At 38.8% G+C, this 24682-nt stretch overlaps 1 protein-coding gene and 1 pseudogene across 8 annotated transcripts in view; both read right to left on the minus strand.

The window, feature by feature from the left end:
* The window catches only part of LCOR (ligand dependent nuclear receptor corepressor), a 181052-nt gene that overhangs the window by 56258 nt on the left and 100112 nt on the right, over positions 1 to 24682 (minus strand). The gene's annotated exons all lie outside the window — the stretch shown is intronic.
* On the minus strand, positions 1979 to 14167 carry LOC105745977 (DNA repair protein RAD51 homolog 3 pseudogene; annotated as a pseudogene).

A 24682-nucleotide genomic window follows, 5' to 3' on the forward strand; every position in this document is an offset into this window, starting at 1 on the left:
GTCCTTTCCATTTCCCCCTTTTATTCAAGGTCAAAAAGCAGTTTTTAACACCTGATATTACATGAAGGCTGAGATATTCTGCTGGTCTGACACTTTTATTCAAGGTCTTTTTCTAGTTACATCATCAGCTGGTGCTTGGTATTAAACCCTCAGCGCCAGGGAGGCTCATCCCTGGGAGTCATGTCCCATGCTGGGGGGAAGGTAATACATTTACATGCTGAGCTTGGCTTAGAGAGTGGCCACATTTGAGCAACATGGAGGCTCTCAGGAGGTAACTCTTTTTTTTTTTTTTTAACATTTATTTATTCTGCCCCCCCCCTTCTCTGTGTCTATTTGCTGCGTCCTCTTCTTTGTACGCTTCTGTTGTCAGCGGCACAGGAATCTGTGTTTCTTTTGTTGCATCAGCTCTCCGTGTGTGTGGCGCTATTTCTGGGCAGGCTGCACTTTCTTTCACGCTGGGCGGCTCTCCTTACTGGGCGCACTCCTTGCGCGCGGGGCTCCCCTACGTGGGGGACACCTCTGCATGGCACAGCACTCTTTGCACACATCAGCACTGTGCATAGGCCAGCTCCACACAGGTTAAGGAGGCCCGGGGTTTGAACCGTGGACCTCCCATGTGGTAGATGGACGCCTTAACCACTGGGCCAAGTCTGCTTCCCCAGGAGGTAACTCTTAGGCACCCTGCAGCTCTAGGCCTAGTTCATATTTCAGGAACACAGGGTCATAAGCATATTCATCAGTATCAAGGACTCACTGTTGGACCATCCTTCTTTATTGGTCTTTGCTATTGTACTTGGGGGACTGTTGCTGTTCCACTGGGGAATGTGATAGAGCTCCCCTGGCTAGGAACTCAGCACTCCCTCAGTTGTTGTTTATAACTAACCACTACAAAAATATCCAAACATTTTTATGTACCCTGTATACATGTCCTGGAGAACTCCCTGCCAACCATGTGCTCCCCATCAATAACACACCATGCTTTTATAAAAAATGCCTGCCCGCCTGCCACCCCCTTACTGGAACATCTTGAAAAGAGCACCTTGTGCAGAAAGCTACAAAGAAAAAAAGTAAAAGCTACTGGTATTTCCACCATCCCTTGGTAAGTACTGCTAATAATTTGGTATGTTTGCCTTAAACCTTTAAAAAGACCACATGTACAGAAATATTAATTTAAAAAATAAAATCAGAATTTAACATTATCAGATTAAAAAAAATTTGGTACTATAAATTGGGTCTTAATGAATTAGTTCTAAATTCTCATTAGGATTACTAGAGGATGAAGTATAAATCAAAGGAGGTATTTCTTCTTTTCCTGATCTATTACCAAACTTTTTTTTCCAAGAAAAATTTATACCAATTTATATTCTCATTTGCTGTGTTTGGTGGTACCATGTTGCCATTATTATAAACATTGGATTTTTTTCTTCTTCAAAAAACAAAACAGATTTATTTGGGTTAACATTTCTCCAAATGTAAAGAAAAAGCTGTCAAAAGAAATCACCTAGGACATATACATAAACACATCCTAACCCCCGCCCAGATAACCCAAAAGGGGAAAAAAACAGGGTAAAGTTCTTTAGTTTTATCTTCACTTCTGGAAGATGTTTCCACGTCCCATACCATGGCCTTGTCCTCTTGCAGCCACCTGGGCATTCAGAATAGCAGCATTTCCCCAGTCAGCCCCTGAGCCTTGGTTTTTATTCTTCATACTCTTTAACATGGGTGCATTTTTCAGCATGTCAGGCAAAATCAGAAAGTGGATCTTGCTGCCACGGATGTACACCTGCTCCAGCTGGGCCACTCGGCATCTCTGTAGGTGACTGTGATGACTGTGATGTTGGACATCTGGCAGTTCATGTTGCCCTCTGCTTCAATGAGCTTTCCTCGATAAACCTCACCAGTGTTTGTCTCACATGTCACGATGTGGCCCTTCGCCTCGTGCAGGACTTTAATTGGCACACCAATCGACATCTTGGTAAGAAGAGGGTTCGGCTCCTGCCTCCGCTTCCTCCTCTTCCATACTGTAGCAACACGAGTAGCTGCGAAGGTATGAAGTGAGCACTCCAAACAATGGATTTTATCACTTCCTTATCTTTGCAAATTTCCTTTGTGAAAAATGATTCATTATTTCAATGTTCAATGCACTTCTCTGATTATGAGTAAGGGACAACATGTTTTTCACGGTTTTGGTAGTTGTTGTTTTTCTTGAATTGTTTCATTGTCCATTTAACAAGTTAATATGCTGATTAACCCGTAACTCCAGCACCATTTACTACATAAAGTTTAATTTAACAACTGATATTTCAGGGTCTTTTAAAAAAATCATATACCAATAATTCTGTAGTTTATTTCACTTCACTGATTTATCTTTCAAATCCTACCATCAGTATCATACTTTAAAATGTATTACATGTTTATAAGTTTTAGTATTTGAGAAGGCAAATCCCTACTCATTTATATTTTTCAAAATGTCCTGCCCATTCTAGCTTTACAGTTTTAGATTGTTTAAAATCATTTAGTCAATTATGCTTCCTTCTCCCTCCACCCCACACTTGTTCCCAAAAGAAGATAATATGGTGCTTTTGGTCAGAATAGCATTACACCCAGAAAGTAATTCAGGAAGAAGTAACATTCTTAAAATATTTAGTCTCTTCTTATAGGAACCACTTTACATTTATTCAATTGGTCTTTTATGGCCCTCTGTTTACTGATACAGTTTTGGGATAATTATTATTTTATAATTTTATTGTCATTATGAAAAGGATCTCAGCTTTGTTTTCTTTTATTGCTAATATAAGCGAAGAATGGATGTGTGGGTAAAAAACTTTTTATAGCTTTCAGAGGTAAGTGAAGGTCATCTGTCTTCAGTTGCTTTCTGTTCTCTAGTAACTTCACTAGTTTTTGTCAATTTTCCAATTATACTTTTAAAGTTAATTTCTTTTAAGGGAGATATGGGAAGTAATAGGGGAAGGTAGAGAGAAAGAGAACTGCAGAAGCTGCCAATGCTCTGACGTCTGACTGACAATTCCTCACCCAAAGCAGAAGAGATAGAATACTTGAATCTCTAGTTCTTTAGTTAAGCTTTCAGTCATCTCTACCTACACGATCCATATGATACAGTCATTATCTTCATGACTTTTTTGGAAAGGCAAGAAAACAAATATCTGAAAGATGTTTTCAAATAAGGAGAATTTATTCTGTATTTTTCTCTACAACTAAAAGTAGCTATTTCTTTGAACTATATGAAATAATAAAGTTCTTCAGGATGACCAAGAAATGACCGAGAAATGACCCTATAAAACACTGCCCAAGAGAGATTAAATAACACATAAAGGTAAGGTATACTATGATCATAGAAAGACTCAATATTTTTTTTTTTTTTGAAAAGGTTATATGAAATTTTATTTTTATAAAATACGGCTTTGGCTATAATCAGGGACCTATAGTTCTTTTATTTTTTTTTAAAGATTTATGTTATTTATTTCTCTCCTCTCCCCCCCGACCCCAGTTGTCTGTTCTCTGCAACCATTTGCTGCGTGTTCTTTTTGTCTGCTTCTGTTGTCCGCGGCACGGGAATCTGTTTCTTTTTGTTGCGTCATCTTGTTGCATCAACATTCTGTGTGTGTGGTGCCATTCCTGGGCAGGCTGTACGTCCTTTCATGCTGGGCTGGTCTCCTTGTGAGGCGCACTTCTTGCGCATGGGGCTCCCCTACGCTGGGGGGACCCCTGTGTAGCACGGCACTCCTTGAGCCCATCAGCACTGCGCATGGGCCAGCTCCACATAGGTCAAGGAGGCCCGGGGTTTAAACCATGGACCTCCCATGTGGTAGACGGACGCCCTATTCACTGGGCCAAGTCCGCTTCTCCCTACAGTTCTTTTAAAGTATAGTATTAAGATGCTTTAAAAAGAGATCCTACATTATCTGGTGTCTGGTAGTACCAGTATTTATTACTTACAACTCTTGATTTTTAAATGACTGCATCAATGTAATATATGCATTAAAACCTTCAAAAGTAAGATAGTGGGGTGGGTGTAGCTCAGTGGTTGAGTGTCTGCTTCATATGTTTAAGGTCCTGGGTTAGATCCCTGGTACCACTTTGAGATTAATCTTTGGATTTCTGCTCCTCTTCTTCTGATTCTCGTGACCGTTTCCGGGAATTCAACGAAACTTCTATTGGCAGTGAGCATGCAGTATCAACAATAGCATCTCTAAATCCCTGAGATATGATTTGAAACAGAACTGTGGATTCCTTCTGGTTTGGTGATTTACACAATGTTGCCAACCTCTGCTTTCGGTCCCAGTGAAAGATTAACCGTATTGTAGCAGCATGTCCCCAACTTTCCCCTAAAGCAGGAACCAGTGAGGTCTGATTTTTATCAAACTTAGTTGTCATCTGATTGGTTAAAATTACAGCTAATCTGTGGTTATTTGCAAGACTTATCATTTGCTGAGCTAGGCCATTTAGTAACCGAGTACGAAGTGATAGGTCATCTAGGTCATGACGAAAAGGAAAAGCAATACCATCCACTATCACTAATCGAACCTTTGAGTGCTCTGAAAGGAAGTCTGGAAGGAGATAAATTTGTGCCAAGAGTTCTGTGTAATCATGACAATGAAAATAATAAATATGGGAAAGAATATTTTCAAGAGTGAAATCTTCCAAAGCTTTTTGGTGCTCCTCTCCCATGTGTGTTCCTGCTATAAGATGAAGATGCTGAATACAGGCAGTGGCAAGGTCTACTACTCTGTCCACCATAAAACTTCCCTCTGTATCAATAAAAACTGCTTCACCTGCCACTCCTCCAAAACATTCTGGTATCTGCACATCTACTGCCAATTGCATACATAATTGTGTTTTTCCAACACCAGGTGCACCACAGATTTCTGTTGTTTTGGTTAAGGGTACTCCACCCCCAAGAATATTATCTAGTGCTGAACAAAAGGTAATTATGAAGCCCTGGGTATGCTCCTGCTCCAGAAGTTCCAGTGCTGTACATTTTTTGCCTGTCTCAGATGTATTAGCATGCCTTGGTATATTTAAGAGACATTCTCTTCTTATAATATGTAGAGTTTCTAAGGCTTCCTCTTTAGATATCCCAACTTCTTTGCTGAGCTCTGAGGGTTTCACTTCCAGGAGTTCCTCAGCAGTCTGGAAACCCGCAGAGACTAATTTTACCCGCACCGCAGTGGACAGCGGGAAACTCCCTAAATCCCGCTGCATTTCAACGCAGGATACTCGATTACATTTCCCTGGCGGCTAAACTGCGCATCACCACCCGGCCCGCGCCATGTGACCAGACTCAATATTGTTAACATGCCAATTCTCTCCAAATTGATCTACAGATTCCATGCAATCCGAGTCAAATTCCTAAAATGCTTTTTGAAGAAATTGAGAAGTTGGTTTGTAAAATCTATGTAGAAAGATAAAGAAACTAGACTGTCAAAACAAATTTTGAAAAAGAAAAACAAAACTGAAGGGCTTACAGAATCTGATTTCCAGCTAAAAATATATAGTAATCAAGACTGTGGTACTGATGTGAAGAGACACGTAGATCAATGGACATAACAGATTCCAGAACTGTACCTACGTGAGTATGGTCAATTGATTTAATGAAAGTGTCAAGGTTATGTAATGGGGGAAAAGATGGCCTTTCAATAAATGGTGCTAGAACAACTGGATTATCTGAATGGAAGAGAATAAATCTCAACCATTACCTCCCACCATATTGGAAAATTCACCTGAAATGTCAGAGGTTAAAATATAATAGTTACACCATTAAAATTCTAGGAGAAAATATACGAGATGTTTTTGAGTGTGTGACTTTGGACTACACAAAGATTTCTTGAAGAAGACATAGAAAACACAAATTATAGGAGAAAAATTGATAAAATGAACGTCATCAAATTTTACCCGTCAAAAGACACAGTTAAAGAATTGGGCAAACTACAGAGCAGGAGAAAATATTTGCAAAACATATCTGACCAAAGAATTTTATGCAGACTATATAAAGAAATATTACAACTTAATAAGTTTCTAAAATTGGGCAAAAGATTTGGACACCATGCAAAATATATACATGGAGAGATACTCACCTTTAACAGTCATAAAGTAAATGAAAATTAAAACCACAATATGATAGTATTACACACTAACCAGAATATCTAAAGATTAATAATACCACACGGAATAATGGAACTTTCATACATTGCTGATGGAAACACAAAATGGTTCAGTAATTATGGAAAACCATTTGGTAGTATCCTATAAAGGAAAACAAACATTTATAATACCATCCCAGTAATTCTAATTATAGATATTTATCCCAGAGAAATAAAAACACACACCCACACAAAGACATATATATAAATAAATCATAATAGTAAAAATCTGGAAACAATTCAAAAGTCCATTAAAAAGGAAATGGACAAATTGTGGCATATCCATGCTATGGAGGATTATTCAATTTAAAAAAAGGGACAAATGATCCACTTTTACTATTTATGCAGAAAGAAGGACCAATCTCAAAAACTTAAGCTAAGTGGAAGAAGTCAAATACAAAATACTTCATACTGTATGATCCTATTATATGAAACTCTAGAAAAGGCAAAACAATAGTGGTTGCCTATTACCTGTGACTCTGGGCAAAGAATTGATTACAAAGGGGAAGAGGAACTTTTTGGTGTGAGGGAATTGTCCTGTATCTAAATGTGCTGATGCTTACAATACAAATACATATATTTACCAAGATTCATCACACTGTATTCTTAAATGGATGAATTTCAGGGTATGTAAATATTACCTCAATTTAAAAAATAATTACAAAAATAGATTTAGGGTTTTAAAGATACTAGACTTACGTCTCTTGAACTAGCCATTTGAAATAAAAGAAATAAGCTTTACTGACATTTTCATGTCAGAAAGGAAGTGACATATTTTCAAAACCTCATGTGAATACCTTTCCCCTCAACAGCAAATGATTTTTTAGGTTGAAAACCATTATCTTTTATCTGCGATCCATTTCTTTTTAGTGTTCTAAAAAGATAGACTGTAAGTGGCCATGAATTGATGGTATTTCACCATTTTTGCTATGTCCTCCATACATATCAGCATAAGGAGGTTAACCATTGTCCAAGAGTTGATCTTTGTGAATACAGTGGGATGAGGATTGGCAAAAAACGGAGTGAGGGGTGGGTGTGGCAAGAAATTTTTGTCAAAGAATCAGTTCTTAGAAAAATGGATGATTCCAGTGTTGGGGCAGGGGAAGGAAAAGATGAATCTGAAACATATTTTATACCAGAAAGTAAAGAAGTACTAAAAATGATAGGGACATCTCCAGAGGCTATAGGAGATGGCTTGAAGGGGCTTGCTCTGACCAAATCCAGGCACTGGATTATAATCTATTTAACAGAATAAGAATCTTGACTCTGAATTGATAGGGAAGGACAGAAGAAAAACCCTTTCTTACAGTAAAAACACAAAAAAGAAATCAGAGTTATAAAAATTATCATTCCTCACCCATCAGAAAAATAACATTATTGAAATAATATACGATACTAAACCAAAATGGATGAAAGTCTCATTAGGAAAAGATATTTTACATGGTTTCAAAGTGTGTTCCCCCAATTACATATTAATTATAAAGGCAAATATAACTCTACAATGGAGATGCCTGGTGGACAACACCTAGTAAAGTGATCAGATAGCATCACCTACTAAACTGGTTACTTCTGGCTTCACAATATGATGCACTGAGAAACATACATCACTTATTTAACATTTCTGCTAAAAGAACTTGACTTGAATTTAATCATGAAGAAACATCAGACAAACCCAAATTGAGGAACAGTGTACCAAACAAAAGGTCTACATTCTTCAAAAAGGTTAATATCAAGGCCCTTCTGATCAAGATTGCCTGGTGAGGTACTTCAGGGCTCTGCCTGCCCCTCCCCACCCCACCCCACCCCACCCCAAAGCTTTGACCAAACTGCAAGAATTGTCAAAAATCTTTCTCAAAGCTCCAGAAAATACTAAAAGGACTTCAATAACAGACTAAGCACTGAAACAAGAAAAATGCTACTTAAAAGCGGTAGGATATTGTGGTGCCCTCGCTGGTACTTCCCCATCCCCTCACTGGCTTAACACGGACCAGCCTGTGCTCCTAGTGCAAGTAAGAGGACCCAATCCTGGAAGGAGCTGATAAACCTCAGGCATACTGGGAACATTATGTCTAGCCCAGTCTGTCTGGTGATGGCCTGAGGGACCTGCTATCCCAGGACTTGCCCTGTGTGTAGAAGGCAGTTCACTAGTTCACTGAGCTCTCCTACAGAACACAGAGGGAGGGTCAAATGGAAGCCCGGGGGCCAGTGACTGTTGGCTGCAGGACATATAATGTAGTGCCAGGGACCACATGGAAACCTGCTTTTTAAAAATTTTATTTATTTTTATTTTTTTAAAGTGAAAAGTGCTTCTTTATTTTAAAAAGATTTTAAAAATTTATCTCTCTCCCCTTCACCCCTGTTGTCTGCTCTCTGTGTCCATTAGCTGTGTGTTCTTCTGTGCCCACTTGCATTATCCAGTGGAACTGGGAAACTGCCTCTCTTTTTGGTACATCATCTTGCTGTGTCAGTGCTTCGTGTGTGTGGCGCCACTCCTGGTGGGCTGTGCTTTTTTCATGCAGGGCAGCTCTCCTTGCAGGGCACACTCCTTGGCTTGGGGCACCCCTAGGTGGGGGCGCCCCTGCGTGGCACAGTACTCTTTGCCTGTGGCAGCACTATGCGTGGGCCAGCTTAGTGCACGGGTCAGGAGGCCCTGATAATCGAACCCTGGACCCTCCATACGGTAGGCAGATGCTCTATCAGTTGAGCCACGTCTGCTTCCTTGCTTTTTTTTTCCCCAAAGGGGGAATGTTGGTATCCACATAAACCAGAAAATTCTGAAGGCCAAATGTACATGCCCAAGACAAGACACATGCACAGAAAAGACTAGGGAGGCCCCTACACTTTGGATAGAGCGATATCTAAACTCACTGTATGGCTAAGCTCTGAAAGAAAGCACTCAGGACAATCTGTAAAGACTGGGAAAGGTGTGGGTTTTTTCTTCCTTTTTTTTTTTTGGTTAATACCCAGCATTCAAAGAAAGCTCTTTTATAACACTAGTTGGATACACACTGAAGGAACAGAGAGGCCTCAGCGTCTAAATGTCAGTGATAACACATTAAAACAGTAAAAATGTCCATGATTTCAACAAAAGATTACAAAACATTCAAAGAAACAGGATGGCCAGGGAAAGCACAACATTAAAGCATTAGAAACTATCAATAAGGAAGACCAGACATGGGACATATCAGATGAAGACTTTAAAGGAATAGTTCTAAATATGGTTAAAAAAAAAAAAAAAAGAAAACATGACAAAAAACTACAGAAAAAAAAATAGAAAAAAGTAGGTGAACGCAAAAAGAATATCAAGAGAAGAGATGGAAACTGTGAAAAGGAACTTAATAGAGCATATGACTGGAGTAAAAGAAATTACAAATTCCTTTGATGAGTCTGACTGTAGCTGCCAGAAGAAAACAGTGAACTTGAAGATCACTGAAATCATTCAGTCTGAAGAGTAGAAAGCACGAAGAAAAGTGATCAGACCTGAGGAAACTGTGGGACTACCTCAAGCATACCGATGATATGCATTGTGGGAATCCCAGATGGAGAAGAAAGGAATAGAAAGCCTATCCAAAGAAATGATGACTGAAAACTTTCCAAACTGAACAAAAGACATGAATAAATATCTAGGCACTCAACAAATGTCAAACAGATAAACCCAAACAGACTCATACTGCATGTATTATAATTAACTGTCAAATGCCAAAGAAAGAGAGACTTCTGAAAGCCATAAGAATGATACAGCATGTCACATACAAGGAAGCCCCAAAAAGATCAAGTGCCCATCTCTCATTGGAAACCCTGGAGGCAAGAAGGCAGTGGGATGACATTTTTAAAGTGCTAGTAGCAAATACTTGCCCACGAATAATTCTGTATCCAGCAAAACTGTCTTTAAAGACATGAAGGAGATTAATAGAACGAATATGAGAACATTCTCTCATGAACTATAATAATATATAGGACTAATCCAGGGTGTTAATAATCGGGTGGGCTGGGAGAGGGGAATACATCAAATTTAAGATTTGGGCAATAGTTTGTAATATTTTGCCAATGTGCTATCATTGTTTGTAACAAATGTTTCACAACAACACAAGGTGGTGGTGGTGGTGATGGGGTATGGGTAACGGTATGGGAGCCCTGTATGATGATATGCATGTTTGTTAAGTTCATAACTTTTACTAAACACTTATTGTTTATGTATGTTCATGTATGAATGCTATATTTCAATAAACTTTTTTTTTTATCCCCCCTGCTCTTTGTGGCTTTTTGCTTGCTGTCTTCTTTCTGTGTCCATTTGTTGTGCATTCTTCTGTGTCTGTATTTTTATTTATTCCCCTCCCCCTTGCCACTTGCTTGCTGTCTGCTCTCTGTGTCCAACTGCTGCGCATTCTTTTGTGTTTTCGCTTGTCTCCCTTTTTGTTGTGTCACCTTGCTGAGCTGGCTCTCTGCGGTGCCCGGGCCAGCAGTTCTCTACAACTTGCGAATGAGCCTGCCTTTACAAGGAGGCACCAGGACACGAACCCAGGGCCTCCCATATGGTAGACAGGAGTCCAAATGATTGAGCCACAGCCACTTTTCATTGAGCCACAGCTGCTTCCCTCAATAAACTTTTGTTTTTAAAAAATGAGGGAGAGATTAAGACATTCCCAGATAAACAAAAGTGGAGGGAGTTCATTACCATTAGACTGGTCTCACAAGAAATGCTAAACAGAACAAACAAACAAAACCCACAAGAGATGCTAAACAGAGTTCTACAGGTTGAAAGAAAAGGATACTAGACAAGTGATGGGTGTGTAATTCCACTTTTTAATTCCTTCAGGATCTAAAATGTAAATTCATAGACTGTAATGACAAATCAGTGGTTTTGGACTCTAAGTATAAAAATGCAATTTGTTACAAAAACTACATAAAGTTTGGGAGACAGAGGAGCACAGGAAGATAGGTTGTGAACATCATTTAAGTGGGTATCTAAGCAAATGAGAATGCTGTACATTTAGCATGTTAAATTTAAGCCCCATGGTAATACAAAAAAAATATACCAGAGAACATTCATGCTCACAGAGACAGAACTTAAGAGTACAGGTTGCTGGGAGGGAAGGGGAGAGCTTGGGGGTGGTAAGGAGTTAATGCAAAGTGCAGGGTTTCAATTTGGGGAGATGGTAAAATTTTAGTGCTGGAAGGTAGTGAAGGTACTACAACATATTGAATATGAGTAATCCCACTGAATAGTATGCTGGGAAGCTGTTGAGATGGGAAAGTTTATGTTTTACATAAGTTCCCAAAATTTAAGGGGAAAAACACACAAAAACTAAAAAGGCAATGATGATTAAATGTAATACGTGATCTAGGACAAGAGTTAGCAAAGGAGGAAAAATGCCTGAAAGGGGCATTATAAGAACATATGAAAAAGGGGACTATAGACTGTAAGCTTTATATCAATGTTAAATTTCTTGCACTTGATAACTGCACTTAAGGTTGTTACATAAGTAAATATTCTTTTACTTAGAAAATATACATGACTGTATTAAGTGTTAAAGAACAAGATGTATACAACCTACATTCAAGTGTTCAGAAAATGGATTGAGAAATGGATGGATGGATGGATGAACAGGTGAATTAATAGAATGATGGGCAATATGATATGGCAAATGTGGTAAAATGTTAAAATTGGTGGATATGAATATTGGGAGATATAGGTATTTTGGAGTTCTCTGTATAAGGTTTATATTATTCTTGTAGCTGTCCTGTAAGTTCAAAAGTATTTCAAAATAAGAAGTTTTTTAAAAAAGTAAATCTCATTAAAAAAAAAAAAGAGGCAAAGGAACAATTTCAGATTAAAGGAGACTAAAAAGTAGTAAAAATAAAATTCAGTGCATGATCCAGAATTGCATTTAGAACTAAGGTGGAACAAAAAAAATGAAGATATTGGGACAACTGGAGATATGTGTATAAGATCTATAAATATTATTTCCATGTTAAATTTCCTGATTTTTATAACTGTATACATAGTTAAGTGGATATTCTTACTCTTAGAAAATAAGGCAATATATTAATACTGATGTATTTAGCAGGAAAGGGGTATATAAGGGGAATACGGTGTTTGCAAATTATTCTCGTATTTATTCTAAGAAAATGTGTGTGAGAAAAAGAAATGAGAATGAATAATAAAGCAAATGTGACAAAATGGTAAAATTGGTAATATCTAGGTGATGTGTATTTGGAAGCTTTTGTACTATTCATGCAACTTCTACATAAGTGTGAAATAATTTCAAAATAAAAAGTTAAAACAAGTTGGGCAGACAACGGCTGAACCCTGTTTTTCTCAAATCACAACCCAGGTCTCTTATGTCTTTCTCCCACTGGCTTCTCTATAATCCCAGTTGTTCTGTCATGAAATTACAATTCCATGTGTTAGAGGTTGTTGATCTCAGAAACACAGTCTGAGGAACAGCAAAGAGAATAGTAAGTAGGCTACAAAAATTAATGACTTTCAGGTTTCTGTTAATATATCAATGACTTGATAAAAGATATTAAAAACAGGTTAAGAAATTTTCGACCAAGGGTCAGAAAGTAAATATTTTAGGCCTTGCAAGCCACACATCTAGTCTCTGTTACACATTCTTCACTCCCCTCCCCCCCTTCTCACAACCTTTTATGCTTGTAGTTGTGAGAAAACAGACTGTAGGGGATGGATTTGGCCCAGAGGAGAAAACTGCTAAACTTCTCCAAGAACTGTAACAAAAGCAGCTTCACCAGTCCTCAGAATAGGAAGGATATTATTGAATAAAGCAACAGACATTTATGTCAGCATGGAAAAATCAGTTAAGGCATTAAACAATTAGTAAAGATAAACTTTAAGCAATAAATAAAGATTTACATTTTTTAAAATTTCTTTTATAACTAATATTTGCCACTTCATGAGTTTGGGTATTTTGGGGCAAACAGGCTTGGGGGGATATGCTTACATAGTTGGTTATTTTCCGTTTCAGAGAGAAGAACTCAATAAAGAAAATGGAAGAAAGAACGACCAGATTTAACATGGGGAGGATAAGGTGATCTAGACTTAAATTGAAGGGGGAAATATTTTAAAGCCACTTCTGTCCAAATTCAAGACCATCCCCACACTGTGTATGGATTCTCCAAAGTTAGGTAATATTTTTGTGAATTCATACCATTAGGTACAAAAAAACCTAGAAATTAAAAGCATGTGCATGCATTTGGGTTTGTAATAATTGATTATGCTAGAAAAGCCTGCCATAGTAGATCATGGGCCAGTAGCTAAAAGCCATGTCCACTACCCATGGCTTACTGACATTTTAAGCAATGGACTATAAAAAGCTGACCAAATGCAATTCATTGATTTAAATGCCACTTTCCCATGTTTTATTATTTTAAATGCCAGCAAGTATTAGGGAAAATGGCTCCACCATTTTAAATGCCATATGCTTTAAGGTCAGTTACCTAAAAAGAAACCTCTTTACTTCATGTAAATTATTATTTTTCACACTAACAAAACATGAACTGTTGTGCTACATGCAATTTTTACCATATGTCAATGTTACCTTCAGTTTTGGTAAGCAGACCATCAACTTAATAAATTGGAAAAGAAAGCACAAAAGTTTGAAGCCTGCACACACATGAAGAGAAATAGGAAAATCAAAATGAACAAACCTAACATGAATGGCTGTTATCAGTATATCTAATTATTATTATTGTTGATGGAAATTAAGTCTAAATGGTAAGAGTAAGTAACTATACCATTACATTTGTTAATTGTCCATTACTTATAAACAGCATTTGCTATATATATTTTTCTTCCATTACACCAGTACAGCGATTAAATGCATTAAAAGACACCCCCATTCAATAGCAAGGGTTTTCTTATACCCTTCCACAGCTTGGAAATTCAAAGTTTATACTCCCCCAAGTTTCATCTATAGCCCATTCTCAATCAGAAGGCTTCCAGAATTTTTATCTACTCTCTATCATTAACTGTGGGTGCCCAAGATCAGCCTAAGGATAATTTTACCTTCTTCTAAATTCCTATAGCACTTTATCTGTACTGTTCAGAGAGTATTACTTCTATATCGTATTTATTTATATATATTTCTTATCTCCTCAATTAGACCATAAATTTCTTGAAAATAGCACCTGTGGCTAAAGCGTCATTATTTCACCCACAGTGCTGGTACTTTTGACATAATAAGAATGAAATATATAGTTGTTCATTCAACCTTGGAAATAAAGAACTGAAGAAATTTTATTTAAAAGAAAAGAATATAATAAAAAGGCACAATCCATGGTCAAAATGCAAATGCAAATAATTTCAGAAAAGACCCATTAAAAGAATATGGGGGGAATGGATGTAGTTCAGGTGGTTGAGTGTCTGCTTCTCACATATGAAGTCCTGGGTTTGATCCCTAGTATTTCCCAAAGAACAACAACAAACAAAAGAAAAAACCAACTTGGGAGAGCCGATGTAGCTCAGTGGTTGAGTGCTGTCTTTCCACAAGAAGGTCCGAGGTTCAATCCTGGTCTGGTACTTAAAAAAAAAAAAAAGGGGTGGGGGTGGGGGTGGGTAGGGAAAAGGGAAAGAAAACAAAAGAACAAATACAAGCTCTCATAATAGAGGAGAAAGAAAAAAAGAGAAAGACAGTCTAATGTGCAAATGTCTATTCATAAGAAAGGAAAAAAAGAAATGAGACCTATAGGTATCCATGGACAGGAAGAAATGAAAGACCATCACAATATAAAGAATTCAAAATAATCAGGTCACTAGGACTCTTTCTAACCTAAAGTTTTGTATACGTAGACATATTCTAAACTTATCTGGGACTCTGGTTAATTATAATAATCTCCTCAAGCAAGATTTCAAATGCAGATTTTCCTGATGATTATTAAGAGTTGAAAGAGACCTATCTTTCCCAAGTGTCTGTCTTCCAAATATGAATGACATCGACAAAAATGAGAATAATAATATTTAATGTCTAGATGCCAGTATATTTTCCTGCTTAAAAATGCACTGGTCAGGGAGTGGATGTGGCTCAAGTGGTTGAGCTCTCACATGGGAGGTCCCAGGTTTGATTCCTGGTGCCTCCTGAAAAACCAAAGACGACAAGCAAAACATGAAAAAATCAACTCAGGGAAGCCAATGTGGATCAGTGGTTGAAGGCTGATTTCCCACATATGAGGTCCCAGGTTTGATCCCCAGCCCCTGGTACCTTGAAAAAAAATAGCACTGGTGCACAAGGCAATCTTAATTTTCTTAAACTGTCTATTTTGTTACTGGGGTTAACTACAAAACTCAATTTAAGCAGCAACTCAAGAAGGAGGAGTACAGTTACTATAATCTCTTTCCCTTTATTATTTTTTTAAAACACCATCTTCACACCAGAAAGTTCCTCACTCTTCTTTCCTTTCTGTGTGGTAAAATAAAGTAACCAGGGTCTTCTACTTTTGCATTCTTGCCTTTTTAACTCTGGTCAAGTCTAGAATTGCAAGGTCAGTTACACCGACTTTATTCTAAACTTTGACTGGAATCTCCAATCACTGCTCGGTAACTAATTTCTAGTTGGCTCTCTTACGATCTTGCCTCCTTCAACTGTTTCCTCCTTTTATTAACTTTAATTTCTCCTCCAGCTTCTTTTGTCCCCAAGAGTATAAATATTATTCACATTTTCCCAGTCTCCCTGCAAAATCTTGATTTAAACTGACTGTCCATTCTTTCTATGGTCCTGTTTACATCTTTACCATTTATCATTCATTTTACTGACATTTCAAACTAGTAATTTATATACATTCTTTTTTTCCCCCGAGGTACCAGGGCCGGGGATTGAACCCGGGACCTCATATGTGGGAGGCCAGGGCTCAGCCACTGAGCCACATCAGTTCTGCTATATTATTAACCCTGTCAAACTCATAGTCTGGCTCCCACAACCAGTATTTTTGAGAAATTACTCACTCAAAGGCCACTGTAGTAAGTTTTGGGGTAGTAATCAATATAAAGCCCCTTTCTCTGTAAGCTGGCATAAGAATCCATTAAGGACAATAATCACAACAACCTGTTCCACTGTATGCCATAGTGACACAGGTTCTTGGACCAAGGTATATATATATAAGATAGGCAACTTATTTATTCTATAATTCTATCTTCCTTCCAATCTGACTCTTCTACCTATTTCCTTATAATGAAGGTCTTCGAGTCTCCGTATTTTGTGCTTAACCTTCACAAAGACCTCACCTGCCCAAATATTCTAATTATCACATGTATTCAAAATCTCCCAATCTTGTATTCAGCCCATACTTCTTATTTCAACTCAATTTCTACAACCCGATCTACTTGACAATCCAATGAAATATTCATTCAACCACGAACTGCTTCAAACTAACTTCATTATTTCCCCCATAAAACTGGCACCTGCACCTTTCCCCTTATTGAACTCTGCTAATTTACTATGTTAAGACATCCGGGCTCAGATGTCAGAAGTCAATATTACTTCTCTTTCCCTTATTTATATGTTTACTCAATCACTAAGTTTTCATAGTTCTGTATTCTAGATTCTCTGCATAGATCCCTTCTCCTTTTACATCATCCTGGAGACCATCCTCTTTTTCTGGCTCATTTTCTGGGTTATTGAAAAGTCTGCCTTAATTTTCTCACTATCAATTCCTCGCCAAATTCTTCTTCACTACATCCTAAATACAATTACCAAATCATTCACCCTAAAACACAGATCATCTTAAAGTTCAGGTTGAATTTCATCTACTTGATTAAGCAACTCCAGTGTCTTCTAATGTACTCTCAATCGCTATAGTACTTGTTTTTCCTGTATTAGCCACTGTCATTTAGGTATGTATGATAATAAAGGGAAAATGGATCAATGATTCCTATATACATGAGAGCTTTGGTTCTGAGTATGTAGGATAGATGATTTAAAATCCCTATGGGCTGGAGGACGGTAGAGAATGGAGAAAAGACTCCACGAATGCTGAATCTAAGAGAAAAATATCAGGTAGGAAACTTCTGTCTTAGACCAGCAAGTCCTCTTCCGTTACCCCTTACTCAGTTCCAGGCAAAGCTTGGCAATGCCCCAGAGAAAGCAGCCCAGGTCCCTACCACGGGGACACAGACCTTAGGGAAACTCACAGCAGTGAATTAGAACCCGTGCATATCTAGACATAGGGACCTGAGTCCACAGAGACCCAGGGCAGAAGATAAGCAGCTGAGTATTGTACAAAAAGGCCTGGGGGTGGAGTGAGGGGAGGGGGGAGGAATGGGACAGAAAAAAAACACAGCAGAACAATGGCAAACTGAGGCACTCACTCAAAACAGTTACTGTTAGCAGAACTGTCTAAAGGCAAAATGGACTTTTCTGGAGGGATTCACCTTTCAGGACTGACCCCACCTGACTCTCTGAGACAGGATAACCTAATAGAGAAGAAACTGAAGGCAGAATAGCCTCACAGAGGAAAATAAAGAGGAGACGGGTTAGTTTAAACTCAACTATCATAAGATTGGAGGGTCCCAGAACTGAAAAGTGTAAGGAAAATGGGGCACTGAGTTGGGGAGAGAATTCTGTGCAAAAACAAACAGAAGGAACAGAGGAAAGGAAGCTTTCTCTTGGAGGTGAAAATATTGCACAAAAAGTGCAATCTTCAAAATTGTACCACATATCTAGGGCAAGAATCAGATGACGAAGAGCAGAGAAAATCTGATCAGTTAAACTCAGCTATTCTAAAGGTCCAGAATAAGTTGGACCAAGTGTCAAAGAATAACCTTTACACAAAGGCAATCAACAACAAAACCCCAGACAAGAGGGAGAAAATGACCTTCAGAGTAAACTCATCAAGATAATGAGATGCCTCACACGAGCAAAAAATTATGAGCCATACTAAGAAACAGGAAGATATGGCTCAGTCAAGGAAATAAATAAAAAATTCAGAGGATACGCAGAATTTAGGACTAATCAAATAAGTTCACAAAAATGTCTTTTATCAATTCAAGAAAATATGCATAAAGAAATAAAGGACATTAAGAAGACAATGTGTGTACCTGGGGCATGCCTTTATGGAATATGAATATGTTCAAGTGATCATGGCACATTGTCTTGGTGGGTGGAGGTCCATATAATAACCTAAAGAATATTGAATTCCCATACAGGGAAGTCCTGCTACATTAGAGAATGTGACAAGAATCCCTGGAGTACATGGGCAGCATCTACCAAAGGATAGACGAATGTGCCAGGCCCTTGACACTGATGGTTGTACTTAAAAAATATAAAGTATAATTATTAAAAAAAAGTGCTATCGAACACAACCAGCAAGATGGTGGCAGAGTAAGGAATTCCTAGAGTCAGCTCATGCTACAAGGCAGTTAGTAATCATCCAGAGTTATCGAAAGCACCTGTTTGGGGGTTCCAAGAGACCAGAAGAGCATCCTGCAACATCCTTGAAAGAATGGAAGGAGGAGAAAACCCATCTGCAGAGAAGATTTGTAAGTAGAGCATTCCTGCATGGAAGGCCAGTGACCATCCTCCACTGGTGGCACAAACCACTTCGGGAGCGATTCCATGGCTGGAACTGGGAGCTCCATTTCCCAAAAACAGGGGAAGAAGAGATGACTGGCCACCGATTTCAGTTACTGATTAGTAATTTCAGCAGGCTAAAGTATAACCCTAAGAAGAGTTTAAGTTTGAAACTGTCCAAGTCAGAAAGAGGCTGACAATCGCCATTTGACTCCACCCCCATCAAGAGCGGAAGCCGGGCTGACTGAATATGGTGGGGGCCAGCTTCTTTTCATCAGGATTGGCCTGCAGTCCTAGCCTAGGCTTCAACCCCTCCTCTGGCAGAGAGGAAGCTGGTGGGCCCTGCACCAACCTTTCTGGGTAACTGCTGGTACATTCAACTGGCACAAAATGAATAGTTGCAAGTCTACTGGGGCAATTGCAGTCATTGTGGGCCGACATGGCATAGACTACTGTCCACACCTGCAGCTCCATCCCCGCCCCACAGTGGGGAGAAAGCAGCATGAAGGCTCATCAGTCTCTCTGGGCAACTACAGTCTAAGCCTGCACGACTTGGATTATTACACATGGCTGTGGCTCTGTCCCTAACACTGGCAAAGGAGAAAGTTGGGAGATGCTTCATTGGTCCCTGGGGCAATGAGGGCAGCTAGCTTGAGCCTCCACAGTTTACAGCAACAACTACATCCTTGGCTCTTACTATACAAACAGCAAGGGAGAAAGGACGAGAAAGCCCTAAACTAAAGAGAGAAACTGCACCCACAATAAATACATCTAGTAAGCCAGATGACAAGACACCAACAAAATATTACAATCCACACCAAGAAACAGGAAAATATGGCCCAGTTAAAGGAACAAGATAAGCCTCCAGATGACATAAAGGATCTGAGACTACTAATCATAAATGTTCAAACAAATCTCCTTAATAAATTCAATGAGATGGCTAAAGAGATTCAGGATATTAAGAAGACAGTGGATAAGCACAAAGAAGAATCTGAAAGCATATACAGAAAAATAGCAGATCTTATGGGAATAATAAATGAAATAAAAAATACACTGGAATCAGATAACAGCAGATTTGAGGAGGCAGAAGAAAGGATTGGTGAGCTTGAAGAAATGGCCTCTGAAAATGAACATACAAAAGAACAGAAGAATGGAAAAAATTAAACAAGGTCTCAGGGAACAAAATGTAAGAGATGTGCAGACTTACACGTCATGGGTGTCCCTAAGAAGAAGAGAAGGGAAAAGGGACAGAAGGAATATTTGAAGAAATAATGGTAGAAAATTTCCCAACCCTACTGAAAGACATAGATATCCTTGCCCAAGAAGCACAACATACTCCCATCCAAAAAAATCTGAATAGGCCAATTCAAAAACATACACTAATCAGAATGTCAAATACCAAAGACAAAGCGAATTCTGAGGGCAGCAAGAGAAAAGCAATGCATAACATATAACCTAAAAAGATTAAGTGCCAATTTCTCATTAGAAACCATGGAGGAAAGAAGACAGTGGTCTAATATATTTATGATAATGCAAGAGAAAAACTTCCATCCAAGAATCTTATATCTGGCAAAATTGTCTTTCAAAAATGAGGATGCGTTTAGAATATTCACATATAAACAGAAGCTGAGAGAGTTTGTAACCAAGAGATAGGCTTTGCAAGAAATCCTAAGGGGTGTGCTACAGCCTGAAAAGTAAAGACAGGAGTGAGAGGCCTGGAAGAGAGTCTAGAAATGAAGATTATATCAATAAAAGTAAATAAAAGTATCAAAAGAGTGGTGAAAATAGAATGACAGATAAAACCCAAATATTCAGGAATAAACTTAACCAACATTGTTAAGCACTTGCATTCAGAAAACTACAACACACTGTTAAACGAAATAAAAATAAATAATTGGAAGAACACTCCATAGTCACAATTGGAAGACTAAATATTATTAAGATGCCAGTTTTACTCAAACTGATATACATATTCAATGCAACTCCAATAAATATTCCACCAGCATTTTTTAAATACGTGGAAAACACTATTATCGAATTTATTTGGAAGGGTAAGAGGTCCTCAACAGCCAGAAACATCTTAAAAAGGAAAAGCGAAGTTCGAGGACTCTCATTTCTGGACTTTAGATCATATTATCTAGCTACAAAACAGCATGGTACTGTAATAAAGACAGACACACAGACCAGCGGAACTGAACTGATGGTTTAGAAACAGAATCTCACATATCTATGGTCAAGTGATTTTTGACTAGCCTGTAAAACCCACCCAGCTTGGGCAGAACAGTCTATTCAACAAATGGTGCTTAAAGAACTGGATATCCACAGCCAAAGAAGGAAAGAAGACTCTATCTCACACCTTGTATAAAAATTAACTCAAAATGGATAAAAAAACATAAATATGAAAGCAAGAATCATAAGGGTTTTAGAAGAAAATGGAGGAAAATATCTTCAAGACCTAGTGATAGGTATGATTCTGAAAGGAAATAAGAGGAAGCCTGAGATGGACTACTGATGTTTAATGTATATAAAAGCTTTAATCAGCTGTACTATAAAAGTGTGGAAATGCAGAACTGATGGTAACATTACAGTGAAGCGCAGCAGGTTTATAAATGGGAATGCAGCTGAAAATGGTAGTCTAGGGATCTAAATGCCAACTGACAGAAATCTAGAGAATAATCTAGGGACTGAATAGCACAGTAAATGCAGAGGTGGATGAGAATTGTGGTTGATGGTACAAATGCAAGAGTGTCCTGGTGAGCTAAAGCAGATGTTCATCACTATGGCAGGGTGGTGTGAATGTGGAGAAGCATGGGAAAAATACAACTGAAGTGACCTATGGACTGGTTAACAGTAACAATGTAATATTCATGTATCTTTGCCAAAGATGTACTGTGTTGATAATGGGGAAGTATGGAAAAAGTTGTCTGTATTAGTCAGCCAAAGGGGTGCTGACACAAAATACCAGAAACTGGTTGGTTTCTATAAAGGGTATTTATTTGGGGTAAGAGCTTACAGATAGCAGGCCATAGAGCATAAGTTATTTCCTTCACCAAAGTCTATTTCACGTGTTGGAGCAAGATGGTTGCTGATGTCTGCGAGGGTTCAGGCTTTCTTGCAGGGTCTTGCTTCTCTCTAGGTTCAGAGTTTCTCTCTTCCAGGGGTTTGCTTCTTCCTGGGCTCAGGGTTCCTCTCTTTCTGGGGTTTGCTTCTCTTTTACTTTCTGACACTCCAGCTTAAGGCTTCAGCATCAAACTCCAACATCAAAAACCCTCAACTCTGTCCTTTGCCTTGTCTTTTATCTGTGAGTCCCCACCCACCAAGGGGACTCAACGCCCTAATGACGTGGCCCAATCAAAGCCCTAATCATAACTTAATCATGCCCAGGTACAGAACAGAATAAAAACATAATCCAGTATCTATTTTTGGAATTCATAACCATATCAAACTGCTACAGTCCAAATGTATGCTATGGACCTGGTAATAATCTGTTATCTCATAATCTGTAACAAATGTTCCACACCAATTTCATGCATGATTGTTCTGTAAACCCATAACTTCTCTAAATAAAAAAATAAAAATAAAAATACAAACATCCTATGGATAACAGGTTTAATTGTTTTAGTTATCCATTGTCTCCCTAACATTCAATAAGTAGGAATCAGACCTTTTACTTCTTTGGTATTTTCTCTCTGGACCAGATATTCAATAAACTTGCCAAATGGTTAGTCTTTTGGTTAACTGACCATATAAAATTTTATAGAGTAGAATCATTCACCAATTACTGGTTCCTCCAAAACTGTTTGTTTTACAGACTAATCCACGGAATGAAAAAAAATTATTTGATATTTTAATGGAATCTTGGACTGAGCACTGATTCACTATGTCAAAGGGTTTTCCTTCATCTTTCTAAATAACCTAAACCAAAGGTCCCAGAGGAGGATCGTGGGAAGATGGCATCAGACTAACAGGCAGAACCAAATGCTCTTAAAAAACAACAGAGAAAGAGCCAAAAGCTGTCTGAAGGTCCTGCTTTGGGGTCAGCAGACCAGGACAGTGCTACACAACTCCCAGGAGGATAAGGGACAGAGAGACAAAGAAACCAAATGACAAGCATGAGTTACCAAGCCCGCATGGTGGCCGGGAAAGGCTCCCCTCCCCCATCCCCAAGATATTAAGCTAGGGTAAAACATCTGGCTCACTGCAGCCGACTCAGATAAGAACAAGCACCATCCTCCCTGTCAGCTGTTTCAAGGGAAAAGGGAGGGGGAGCCAGGGTGCTTTTCTTCAGTGAATTTGGCCAGGAGAGCCCACTCTCAATCTCTGATCTGGAGATTCAACACAGGAATACAGGAAAGCCAAGACTGAAACACCTCCTTGGAAAGCTGGGCTGAGTAGCGCCATCTGCTGGAGAGTTTGGAAATTGCATGGACAAAAAGTGTATGTGCTCTCTGTACTCCACCCCTGCAAGAAAATCTGTGCCCCACTAGTGAGTCCCTAGCCCAATTTTTAAAACTTATGCCAGGCAAGTTTAAAGACTGAGAACAAGCTGAACCGAATATAGAATGAGGGAGCCATTGGGTGTGTGTGTGTGGGGGGATACATTAGAAGCACGTAAGAGCAGATTTGAATCGCTTGAAGACAGAATTAGTGCTTTTGAAGACAGAATATCTGAACTGGAAAAGACAAGAGAACAGAAAGAGAATGGAAAAAATGGAATAGAGTCTCAGGGAACTGAATGACAATGTCAAATGCACAAACATTTGCATTTATTGGTGCCCCAGAAGAAGAACAGGGGCAGAAATAATGTTTGAGGGGAAAATGATCAAAGACTTCCCAACCATTATGAAGGACACAAATGTCAATATTCAAGATAGACAATACACCCCAAACAGAATAAATCTGAATAGACTCATTCCAAGATACCCACTATTCAGAATGACAAATATCAGAGAAAAAGAGAGGATTCTGAAAGCAGCAAGAGAAAAGCAATGCATCACATACAAGGGAAGTGCAGTAAGATTAAGAGCCAACCTCTCATGAGAAACCATGGAAGACAGAAAGTGGCATGATGTATTTAAGATACTGAGGGAAGCAGACTTGGCCCAGTGGATAGGGGGTCCGCCTCCACATGGGAGGTCTGCAGTTCAAACCCCGGGCCTCCTTGACCTGTGTGCAGCTGGCCCATATGCAGTGCTGATGCGCGCAAAGAGTGCCCTGCCACGCAGGGGTGTCCCCTGTGTAGGGGAGCCCCATGCACAAGGAGTGTGCCCCGTAAGGAGAGCTGCCCAGCGCAAAAGAAAGTGCAGCCTGCCCAAGAATGGTGCTGCATACACGGAAGGCTGACATGACGAGTTGACACAACGGAAGGAAATGTAGATTCCTGGTGCTGCTGATAAGGGATAGAAGCGGTTACAGAAGAGCACGCAGCAAATGGACACAGAGAGCAGACAACTGGGGGGAGGGAGGAAGGAGAGAGAAATAAAAAAATAAAAATAAAAAAATAATCTTAAAAAAAAAAAAAAGATACTGAAAGATCTCTACTCTTCAACAGTTATCTCTACTCTATTTCAGACACATACAATTATAGCCATACCAAAGACAGATTCATCGCTTGGAACTAGACCATCCTCAGGGATCTCAAACTCTAAAAGTAATTTCTTATACTTCCCACCTCTCCAACACCCTCTTCACTACTCCTGGATCAGCTCTTCGTACTATCAACACAAACTACAAAAAATAAAAGCCTCATGAGATGGACTTTAACACAAAGAGATAGAAAACATAAATATATGCATATGCATGTTTTAGTAAACATACATTTATCCTAGCTCAGACAACTAAGAAGGCCTAGAAGCAATGAGCACACCCGGTAGCCAGACCTTGCCTTCTTATACCATTCTACAACTAAAAAGAACTACAGTTCCTTGGACAAATCCAAGTCTGGGAGAGAGAAAGCAAAAAATAAGCCTGGGCCATCTTTTGGTGCCCTAAAAATGATAG

The sequence above is a fragment of the Dasypus novemcinctus genome, chromosome 6 (genome assembly GCF_030445035.2).
Source record: "Dasypus novemcinctus isolate mDasNov1 chromosome 6, mDasNov1.1.hap2, whole genome shotgun sequence".
In the NCBI taxonomy this organism is placed as follows: domain Eukaryota; kingdom Metazoa; phylum Chordata; class Mammalia; order Cingulata; family Dasypodidae; genus Dasypus; species Dasypus novemcinctus.